Below are 12573 nucleotides of genomic sequence, written 5' to 3' on the forward strand. Positions count from 1 at the left end.
GGTCCTAATTTCCGGGAAGGGCTATTTTTACTCCCTGGATATGATCAATCAATGTCACAATGTCCACAGGTATAAAAACTATTTTTTTATTTTTTCTTAAAAAATGTCCATAAATTTATATACACAAAGAAAATAAAAAATCTCCTGATCTGGCTGAAAAAATGGTTTGTTCCAATCTAAACCCCACAGGTTCTTACAGGAAGGTCTCTTTAGGGGAAAAAAAACGCTTCTCACCATACTAATCCCAGGAAAAACAGTTAGGGACAAGGTGCTTCTAGACGATATACTTAGAAAGGACCAACCTTAAAAAAAGCCAAAATGGGGTTCCCAATGAGTGGACATCAACCAACAGGAGTCCTCGTACACCAACGCGTTTCGGATATACTTCCTTCCTCAGGGTGTCTGAATCCGTATATGAAGTGCTACAACATAGCAGCTGCAGTTTTTTTCCAGTACAAGTTCTGTTCTGCTTCGCATACACACTCAGTCACACAGAGTATACAAGTCACATGTCAAATTAATTAGCACAGTCTCCTCAAGCATCCTAGTCACATAGCGTTGTGAATAGGAAGCATTTTTGACAAAAAAAAAACCGCTTGGTGTCAGCAGAATTGCATGGGACCTAGCGGCTCACACACATCAGGCATCTACAGCTGCATGGTGTATTGAGACTAGATGTATGAGGACATATCTACAGTCAGGGCCGGACTGGCCATCTGGCACTTCTGGCAAATGCCAGAAGGGCCGATGGCCACGTGGGCCGGTCCAGCCGAGCAGCAGCAGTAGTTTGCTTCCGAGCTGACTCTCAGCTGTCAGGAGAGGAGAGCGCGCCAGCGCGGCTATGTCTGGCGGCGTGTAACGGACTTCAAACCAGCCGCCGGTTCGTGAACCAATCAGAGCTCGTGGACCGGCAGCCAATCAGGAGCCACCGCTGCTGGTCCGCGAGCTCTGATTGGCTCATGAACCGGCGGCTAGTTTGAAGTCCTACACTCCGGCGCCAGACATAGCCGCACGCCCGCGCTCTGAGCTCTCCTCCTGACACCCTCACATCACAGCCGGAGGAGCAGCAGCAGGAGCAGCGGTAAGCAGCTGCAGCACTACTGTGGGGGCAATTGTATACCTGGCACTGTGGGGGCAATTGGCTGCCACTGTGGGGCATTTGTATACCTGGCACTGTGGGGGCAAATGTTTACCTGGCACTGTGGGGGCATTTGTATACCTGGTACTGTGTGGGCATTTGTATACCTGTCAGGTATACAATTGCCCCCACAGTGCCAGATCCACAATTGTCCCACAGTGTCAGGTATTACCTGACACTGTGGGGGCAATTGTGGATCTGGCACTGTGGGGGCATTTGTATACCTGGCACTGTGGGGGCATTTGTATACCTGGCACTGTGGGGCATTTGTGGATCTGGCACTGTGGGGGCATTTGTATACCTGGCACTGTGGGGAGCTTGAAAAATGACAGTTAGGAGCTGGTACTTTGGGCTGGATGCACCAAGCTGTAAAATGCGGCCAAGCCTCTTAAAATGCTGTTTTCGGAGGTTTGGCTGCTCAAGTTACCTCATATGCACCAAGCCCCGGAATGCAACATCAAAATGACTCATGAAAAGTGAGTACCAATGAGCACCTTTTAAATATAACCTGGGTTGAGTTACCAGAGTCCACTCTTTCACACCACAGTGTATCTGTGCCGAACCTGGGAATTATCCTGGTCATGACCAGGACACTTAACCCAGGGTGACCCTTTCACACTAACACACTACTCTGGCTTACCCAGCAATTTCCTGGGTCAAATGCTTGCTGTGATAGGGGTATAAGTGTGTCTTCCAATGCAAAGATATACCTACTGTATATGAAAAAGAAAAAAGGAAGCCATGAGGGACTCTTTCCTCAATTAAATATAGACTCTCAAGGAGTGGCATCAATTCTTCTGTCACGATCCGGGTATCTGGACGCCATTACTTACCCTTCAGATGCCTCCTAAGGCTGGCTCAGCGTTCCAGGACCGGATCCCGCTGTTCCTGAGTTTCCACATGCAGAATGTCAGAGTGGTGATTTCATCAGCCGCGGCCTCCGCTATGCCCGCGTGGTTAAATGTGCGCTTGTCAGTCTGGCGTCTCCTGTCTCCTGTGGCCGGCGTCGCCATTACTGTTTCAATTCTCACATGGATTACAAACCAAACTTCCCTCCAAGTGTCTGCATGGGCGCAGCCATCTTGGATTTTGTCATCTGATTATTTCCACCAATCTGCTGTCTGTATTGTTGATTTGCATAATTGCCTAGCCAACCCCTTCCTTGCTGCAGGTATAAGTATGCTGTGCCTGAGCAAGGAAGGCGTCAGTGCTTTGGTTGTCTAACCTAGTTCCAGTTTGTCTCTCTCCTGTGGTTGTCTTCCAGGTTCCAGCTCCTGTCTCCAGACTTCTGCTATAGAGACCCGCACCAGCATTCCATCTGCGGTGTAGCCTGACTCTCCGATCCATTCTGGACTCACCTGTTTCCAGCTACAACAATCACCTGCTTCCAGACCAGCTTCCAGCAGTGTACAGCTTCTCTTAAAGGGCCGGTGTCCTTTCTGCAGTTTACCACTCTCCACCGGTATTATTATTTCACCGCTCTCAAACAATCACCTGCTTCCAGCCCAGCTTCCAGCAGTGTATAGCTTCTCTTAAAGGGCCGATGTCCTTTTCTGCAGTTTACCACTCTCCACCGGTATTATTATTTCACCGCTCTCAAACTCCAAACTTCATTATTATTTCATCGCTCTCAAGTTCGTTTATTATTTAACTGGTTCCAGCCAGTATCCACTCCGTACCAACAACAGTCTGGTTCCAGCCAGTATCCACAGCAGCCGTTTTACCTTCAGCAGCCCAGCCTTTCCTGGAACATCAGCTGGTACGATCCTGGGTTCTCTCCATTGCTACAGTCAGGCCTGGTAAGGACTTTCCAACTAGAAGATTATAAGAACTGTCTCACACTACCAGTGCCTGTGGCCCTTGCCACCCTGTAGTACCCAGGAATAGTATTTATCCTCTGTTGACTTTTATGTTTCCTTTTACTGCTGCTGTGTTACGGAGTTTGTCATAATAAACATCATTGACTTTTATCCTGGTTGTCGTGGTCACGCCTTCGGGCAGTTATTCTACATGTTACTTACATGTCTAGGGGTCTGATACAACCTCCCAGGTTCCGTTACATCTCAGCCCCTACAACTGAGGCTGCCTCCCGTCAGCTCAGGCCCTCAGTTGTGACAGTAAGCACTGACCTAATGAATCCAGCCGGAGACCAGGATCAAGCGGCCAGGCCGATGCAAGAACTTGCAGCCCGACTTGAACATCAGGAGGCTGCACAGGGCCACATCATCCGCTGTCTCCAGGATCTCTCTACAAGGCTGGATGGGATTCAAACGACCCTCCGTGGACCTGGCACGTCCGGTGCGTCCACTACAGTAACACCAGCTGTAACCCCACCCACCTTACCCATTTCCAGTCCACATCTTCATCTTCCAACGCCAGCAAAATTTGATGGATCTCCAAGGTTCTGCAGGGGATTTCTCAATCAATGTGAAATCCACTTTGAGCTTCTACCTGGCAATTTCTTCAGTGACCGCACCAAAATTGCCTATATCATCTCCCTTCTCAGTGGCTCAGCCCTTGACTGGGCATCACCTTTATGGGAGAAGTCTGATCCCCTGCTATCCTCCTATACTGACTTTGTAGCTATATTCAGGCGCATCTTCGACGAGCCAGGCCGGATAACATCTGCTTCATCTGAGATTCTCCGTTTACGCCAGGGAACACGTACTGTGGGACAGTATCTTATACAGTTTAAAATCCTGGCATCCGAACTGGCATGGAACGACGAGGCCCTGTATGCTGCATTCTGGCATGGCTTATCAGAACGCATCAAGGATGAGTTAGCTACCAGAGACTTGCCCTCTAAGTTGGATGAGCTAATTTCTCTTTGCACGAAGGTTGATCTACGTTTCAGAGAGAGAGCAACCGAGCGAGGAAGATCATCTACTCCTAAATCTTCTGCTCCTCCTCCTCATCAACCATCTACATCCAAGGATGAGCCTATGCAAATTAGTCGTTCCCGTCTATCTCCCGCTGAGCGCCGAAGACGTCTCTCTGAGTCTCTCTGTCTCTACTGTGCAGCTCCGTCGCACACTATCAATGCCTGTCCCAAACGTCCGGGAAACTCCAGATCCTAGCTCGCCAAGGAGAGGGCCGGCTAGGAGTAATGATCTCCTCTCCATCTCCTCATGACTGTAACCTCCCAGTGTCGCTCCAAATTGCTCAACGTTACAGGAACGTCATTGCCCTCCTTGATTCCGGAGCAGCTGGGAATTTCATAACCGAAGCTTATGTTAAACGGTGGTCCCTACCCACCGAGAGACTGTCCTCATCCATCTCTTTGACTGCCGTGGATGGCAGCAAGATTTTTGACGCAGTCATTTCCTTAAGGACTCTTCCAGTTCGTCTGAGAGTGGGAGTTCTTCATTCTGAGTATATTTCTTTTTTAGTGATTCCAAGAGCCACACATCCAGTGGTTTTAGGCCTTCCATGGCTCCGTCTCCACAACCCATCAATTGACTGGACGACTACGCAAATACTGGCATGGGGTTCCTCCTGTGCTGAGACTTGTTTAGCCAAAGTTCTTCCTGTTTGTTCTTCCTTCCCCAGGTCATCTGATGTTCCGCCTCCTCCATATCAAGACTTCATGGACGTGTTCAGTAAAGCCTCTGCTGATATCCTCCCTCCTCATAGAGAATGGGACTGCCCAATCGACCTCATTCCAGGGAAGGTTCCACCGCGAGGCCGAACTTATCCGTTGTCTCTGCCTGAGACACACTCCATGGAAGAGTACATCAAAGAGAACCTGGCGAAGGGTTTCATCCGACCATCTTCTTCTCCAGCCGGCGCAGGCTTCTTCTTCGTTAAGAAGAAAGACGGTGGTCTGCGTCCGTGCATCGACTACAGAGGTCTGAACGACATTACCGTCAAGAACCGATACCCTTTACCCCTGATTACCGAGCTCTTTGATAGAGTTAGTGGTGCAACTATTTTCACAAAGCTGGACTTGAGGGGTGCCTACAATCTCATCCGAATCCGTGAGGGTGACGAGTGGAAGACCGCCTTTAACACCCGTGACGGACATTATGAGTACCTCGTCATGCCCTTCGGATTGAGCAACGCTCCAGCAGTCTTCCAGCACTTCGTGAATGAGATTTTCAGGGACATCTTGTACCGCCATGTCGTGGTTTATCTAGACGACATCCTCATCTTTGCTAATAATCTCGAAGATCATCGTTTCTGGGTAAAAGAGGTTCTTTCCCGTCTCCGTGTCAATCACCTCTATTGTAAATTGGAGAAGTGTGTGTTTGAAGTTAAAACCATTCCGTTTCTAGGTTACATTGTGTCCGGTTCCGGACTAGAGATGGATCCTGAGAAACTCCAAGCAATCCAGAATTGGCCTATACCCTTAAGCCTCAAAGGGGGTCCAGAGGTTCTTAGGGTTCGCCAATTATTATAGAAAATTTATACGAGACTTTTCCACCATCGTGGCACCTATCACTGCATTAACCAAGAAAAGTGCTAATCCGTCCAAATGGTCCGAGGAAGCTACACAGGCCTTTCACCTTCTGAAGCAACGGTTCATCTCTGCACCAGTTCTGAAACAGCCCGACACCGACTCTCCTTTTATCTTAGAGGTAGATGCCTCCTCCGTTGGAGTAGGAGCAGTGTTATCCCAGAGGGCCAAAGATGGACATCTACATCCTTGCAGTTTCTTCTCCTGGAAGTTCTCCCCAGCTGAGCGCAACTATGCCATTGGCGATCAGGAGTTGCTAGCCATCAAGCTCGCTCTGGAGGAGTGGAGATACCTGTTGGAGGGAGCTTCCCACTCAATCACCATACTTACCGACCACAAAAATCTTTTATATCTCAAAGGCGCACAATGTCTGAATCCTCGTCAGGCCAGATGGGCACTTTTCTTCTCTAGGTTTGACTTTAAACTCCAGTTCTGTCCGGGTTCTCAGAATCGTAAGGCCGATGCCCTTTCCCGCTCATGGGAGCAAGAAAATGAGTCCGAGTCTGCAGACAAGCATCCTATTATTAATCCGTTGGCATTCTCCACGGTAGGGATGGACTCTACGCCTCCACCAGGGAAAAGTTTTGTTAAGCCAGTTCTAAGGAAGAAGCTCATGCATTGGGCCCATGCTTCCCGTTTTGCTGGACATACAGGCATTCAGAAAACCCTTGAATTTATTTCTAGGTCCTACTGGTGGCCAACTCTGAAGAAGGACGTTATGGAATTTATTGCCTCCTGCCCAAAGTGTGCCCAACACAAAGTCTCCCGCCAGTCGCCTGCGGGGCAACTGGTTCCATTATCTGTTCCCCGTCGACCTTGGACCCATTTGTCGATGGACTTTGTTTCCGATCTACCTATCTGCAACAAGTTTAATACCATCTGGGTGGTAGTTGACCGGTTCACCAAGATGGCACATTTCATCCCTCTCACCGGTCCTTCCGTCAGCTTCCAAGTTGGCTCAAGTGTTTATACAAGAGATCTTCCGACTTCACGGTCTTCCTGAAGAGATCATCTCGGATCGTGGAGTACAATTTGTAGCCAAATTTTGGCGAAGTTTGTGTCAAGCCCTCCAAGTCAAGTTAAAGTTTTCCACGGCTTACCATCCTCAGACCAATGGTCAAACCGAGAGGGTGAATCAGGACTTGGAGGCCTTCCTCCGTATATATGTGTCTTCCTCTCAAGATGACTGGGTTCAACTCCTTCCTTGGGCCGAGTTCAGCCACAACAATCAATACCATTCCTCATCTTCTTCTACACCATTCTTCATTAATTATGGATTCCACCCTAAAGTCCCAGAATTCCAACCGCTTCCCGCAACTTCTGTTCCAGCAGTGGATGTCACCTTGCGTCAGTTTTCAAATAACTGGAGGAACGTCCGCGCAGCCCTGCTTAAAGCCTCATTCAGGTATAAGAAGTTTGCCGATAGGAAGCGTAGAGCGGTTCCTGCTCTCAAGGTGGGTGATCGTGTGTGGCTGTCCACGAAGAATTTGAGGTTGAGAGTTCCCAGCATGAAATTTGCACCTCGCTACATCGGACCCTTCAAGATTGAACAAGTCATCAATCCTGTTGCCTACAGGTTACAGTTACCATCCTTCTTGAAAATACCCAGGACATTTCATGTTTCTTTGTTGAAACCGTTGATCCTGAATCGGTTTCATTCCGCACTTCCTCCAGCTCCCAAAGTTCAGACTCAACGGGGAGTCGAGTACGAGGTGGCCAAGATTTTGGACTCACGTTTCCGTTACGGTCAGTTACAATACCTCATTGACTGGAAGGGCTATGGTCCTGAAGAACGCTCTTGGACCAATGCTTCAGACGTCCATGCTCCTGCCTTGGTCCGAAATTTCCACGCAAAGTTTCCTTTAAAGCCTAAGAAGTGTCCTGGGGCCACTCCTAAAGGGGGGGGTGCTGTCACGATCCGGGTATCTGGACGCCATTACTTACCCTTCAGATGCCTCCTAAGGCTGGCTCAGCGTTCCAGGACCGGATCCCGCTGTTCCTGAGTTTCCACATGCAGAATGTCAGAGTGGTGATTTCATCAGCCGCGGCCTCCGCTGTGCCCGCGTGGTTAAATGTGCGCTTGTCAGTCTGGCGTCTCCTGTCTCCTGTGGCCGGCGTCGCCATTACTGTTTCAATTCTCACATGAATTACAAACCAAACTTCCCTCCAAGTGTCTGCATGGGCGCAGCCATCTTGGATTTTGTCATCTGATTATTTCCACCAATCTGCTGTCTGTATTGTTGATTTGCATAATTGCCTAGCCAACCCCTTCCTTGCTGCAGGTATAAGTATGCTGTGCCTGAGCAAGGAAGGCGTCAGTGCTTTGGTTGTCTAACCTAGTTCCAGTTTGTCTCTCTCCTGTGGTTGTCTTCCAGGTTCCAGCTCCTGTCTCCAGACTTCTGCTATAGAGACCCGCACCAGCATTCCATCTGCGGTGTAGCCTGACTCTCCGATCCATTCTGGACTCACCTGTTTCCAGCTACAACAATCACCTGCTTCCAGCCCAGCTTCCAGCAGTGTACAGCTTCTCTTAAAGGGCCGGTGTCCTTTCTGCAGTTTACCACTCTCCACCGGTATTATTATTTCACCGCTCTCAAACAATCACCTGCTTCCAGCCCAGCTTCCAGCAGTGTATAGCTTCTCTTAAAGGGCCGGTGTCCTTTTCTGCAGTTTACCACTCTCCACCGGTATTATTATTTCACCGCTCTCAAACTCCAAACTTCATTATTATTTCATCGCTCTCAAGTTCGTTTATTATTTAACTGGTTCCAGCCAGTATCCACTCCGTACCAACAACAGTCTGGTTCCAGCCAGTATCCACAGCAGCCGTTTTACCTTCAGCAGCCCAGCCTTTCCTGGAACATCAGCTGGTACGATCCTGGGTTCTCTCCATTGCTACAGTCAGGCCTGGTAAGGACTTTCCAACTAGAAGATTATAAGAACTGTCTCACACTACCATTGCCTGTGGCCCTTGCCACCCTGTAGTACCCAGGAATAGTATTTATCCTCTGTTGACTTTTATGTTTCCTTTTACTGCTGCTGTGTTACGGAGTTTGTCATAATAAACATCATTGACTTTTATCCTGGTTGTCGTGGTCACGCCTTCGGGCAGTTATTCTACATGTTACTTACATGTCTAGGGGTCTGATACAACCTCCCAGGTTCCGTTACATCTCAGCCCCTACAACTGAGGCTGCCGCCCGTCAGCTCAGGCCCTCAGTTGTGACATCTTCCTGTCGACAGACATTTCCATGAACTCACAGCTGGCTCTTAATAAACGCATGTCCGATAAAATTATACTGAAAGCCACAATTGAAAAATAAAATTAAACTGAAAGCCATATTGGTGCCACAATCAATATTTTCAATGGGACAATAAACCCAGCAGATTCAGAGCTTTACAATTCCAGAGCGGAACCGCTTACACCCCATCAATCAAAACTACTGCAGGGGCAAACTGTCACATCACTTCAGGTATACCTGCTGCCCAGTGGCGTAAGTTCGCCCCAGTCGCCCGGAGGCATGATAAAATGTTGGTGCCCCCTTCCCCCCCCCCCCCCACACACATATATGCGATATGTAGATATCTGGTACTCAGGGTGAACAGTAGCAGCGTACTCAGATGCCTTTCACAATAGTAGTATAGACACACACACATATATATATTTCACTTACACACACACATGCCTCTTTTTTCCTTACACACACACACACACACACACACACACACACACACACACACACACACACACACACACATGCCTATTTCACTTAAAACACACACCTCTTTCACTTACACAAACATGCCTTTTTTACTAACTCACACGCCTCTTTCACTTGCACACGCACTTTTTACTTACACACTCACCATTTTCACTTACACACGTGCCTTTTTCACTTACACGTGCCTTTTTCACTTACACACACACCTTTTTCACTTACACTCAAGTGCCTGTTTCACTTACACACACACACCTTTTTCACTTATACACGCTGCTTTCCCTAACACACACGCCTTTTTCACTTACACACAATTACACACATCACTTTCACTTACACACACAATTACATGCACACATGCCACTTTCACTTACACACAATTACACACACATCACTTTCACTTACACACAGACACGTTCCACTTTCACTTACACCCACACGCACGTCACTTTCACTTACACATGCACAATTACACACACATGCCTCTTTCACTTACAAACACACAATTACACACACATGCCCCTTTCACTTACACACACACACACACACACACACACACACCACTTTCACTTACACACACATGCCACTTTTATTTACACACAATTACACACACACACACACACACACACACACATACACACACACACACATCACTTTCGCACACACATGCCTATTTCATTTATACACACGAACAATTACACACACACATGCCACTTTCACATACACACAATTACACACAATTACACACACACACACACACACACACACACACACACACACGCCTCTTTTACTTAAACACACATCTTTCCTTGAAAAAACAGACATACACCTCACTTAAAACCATTCACACACATAAACACAGTGCTGCCAACATTTATTAAAGATACCCCCGGTAATCACCCCCCCCCACACACACACACACACACACACACACACTGCAGCAGCTGGAGGCAGGTGGTGCCAGTGCCTACCTGTTGCTATCACCAGGACGGAGGAAGAGAGAGCTTCAGCCGGCCAGCTCAATTGGAAGTCCCTGTGAGCAGCTGTGCGCTGGAGCTCCCCCTAGCTGCAGCCAGCTGTCAGTTCGTCTCTGTGCGTAAGAGGAGGCAGCTGCTGCTGCCGTGTCATGACACTGACACGCACCTCCGTCCAGTCAGATGTGAGGATGGATTGTCGGGCAGTGGGAGGCAATGGAGAAGTGCCCCCTGCAGGTCAGGAGCCCGGCGGCAGCCGACTCCATTGCCTCCCACAGTTCCGCCTCTGCTGCTGCCTCCCTTGCCTATTACTGATAGCTATATACTTATCCAATGACACACATTTTGGGGATCAATTCCTTAAATAACACTGGATCCAAAGCTACCTTGCTGAGGTTGATGTCCCCACCCTTTTGGAGGAAGAGAAAATTATGTTAGACCAGTTCTTTAAGTCTGTTGAATTAGAGGAGGTGATTTAATCAAATGCATATTGTAAGATTCCAGGTCTTGATGGAATTACAATTGCTTATTACTACAGTTTCAGATTTTCTGTTTGTCTCCGATCCCATTGGTTTCCTATTGTGAAGATTTGGAGCAGGATTCATTTACCTGTAATAGAGTGGGGATGTAATAATACTTCACTAGAGTATTTTACATTCAAGGTTCAAATCTACATTTTTATATTCAGTTGACATCTAATTTCCCCTTCAAATTTGAATCATGCTGTCCGGTCTCCTTTATCTTTATGATAACAGCAAGCTCAAATTTAATTTCATATGTAGTCTAAAAAAGAAAAAAGTAACACCACTCTAAAGTAAGCACAAAACAAGTTCCAGCAAATACGTAAGTATGTCCCTGGGGATAAGTAAATCTCGGCTCTTCTGGCCACGTTTATGCCCAATATTTAAGAGGGCAATACTTTTACTAGCCACATCTTGCTAATCAAAGCATTGCCCTTTTAAATACTGGGCATAGACACTATGAGGAGCACCGGGCTTACAACCCAAAGCTTTGTAAATAAACCCCTATGGGGTCTATTTACTAAGCCTTGGATGGAGATAAATCCAATGGAGATAAAGTTCCAACCAATAGGCTCCTAACTGCCATATCACAGGCTGGGTTTGAAAAATGACAGTTAGGAGCCGATTGGCTGGGACTTTATCTCCGTTGGATTTATCTCCATCCAAGGCTTAGTAAATAGACCCCTAAGGGTTTTATGCTCAAGGCAGGGCTATACTGTAGTTAGGGTAGTAGGGTAGTACAATTGGTATAATGATTAGCATTACTGCCTCACTGAGGCCATGGCCCTAACTGTGTGGTGTTTGTATATTCTCCCCGTGCTTGCGTGGGTTTCCTCCGGGTACTCCGGTTTCCTCCCACAATCCAAAAATATGTTCCTATGTTAATTGGCTCCCAAAAAAAATAACATTAACTCTAGTGTGTGCGTGTACATAGGCAGACTAGATGGGCCAAGTGGTTCTTATCTGCCATTACATTCTATGTTTTTATGTTTTTTTTATTTTCATATACATGCACATGTGGCCAGGAAAGACAGCTTACAGAAGCAATGGGGATAGAAGTCAACAGGTATTATTTAGCAGAATCAGCATCATACACCTGTCAAGAGATATGGTTCAGCATCATATTCTTGCACCAAATACTTGTTCAGCATTGCAAATTTGGCACCATATATTGCACACATGACCAAAAATATCTGAAGACTGCATATCCATCAACAGATGGTGAAAACAACAGGAAAATTCAAATGAAAGATGGCAAATTCTACCACTCATCATATTTCAGGGCAATATACAGTACAAACAATGATATTATCTTCTAGCAGTTTCAGCACTATGGGGGTCATTCCGAGTTGTTCGCTCGCCAGCTGCTTTTAGCAGCATTGCACACGCTAGGCCGCCGCCCTCTGGGAGTGTATCTTAGCTTAGCAGAATAGCGAACGAAAGAGTAGCAGAACTGCTACTAAATAATTCCTTGCAGTTTCTGAGTAGCTCCAGACCTACTCCTAGATTGCGATCACCTCATTCCGTTTAATTCCTGCTTTGACGTCACAAACACGCCCTGCGTTCGGCCAGCCACTCCCCCGTTTCTCCAGCCACTCCTGCGTTTTTACCTGGCACGCCTGCGTTTTTTAGCACACTCCCTGAAAACGGCCAGTTTCCGCCCAGAAACACCCACTTCCTGTCAATCACACTACGATCACTCGAGCGAGGAAAAAACGTTGCTCGTGCTTGTGTAAATCTACTAAGTATTGTGTTAAATTACTAA

At 47.3% G+C, this 12573-nt stretch overlaps 1 protein-coding gene across 2 annotated transcripts in view; it reads right to left on the minus strand.

Moving 5' to 3' along the window:
* The window catches only part of WIF1 (WNT inhibitory factor 1), a 151525-nt gene that overhangs the window by 32685 nt on the left and 106267 nt on the right, over positions 1–12573 (minus strand). The window lies entirely within an intron of this gene.

Source organism: Pseudophryne corroboree, chromosome 6, assembly GCF_028390025.1.
Source record: "Pseudophryne corroboree isolate aPseCor3 chromosome 6, aPseCor3.hap2, whole genome shotgun sequence".
NCBI lineage: Eukaryota > Metazoa > Chordata > Amphibia > Anura > Myobatrachidae > Pseudophryne > Pseudophryne corroboree.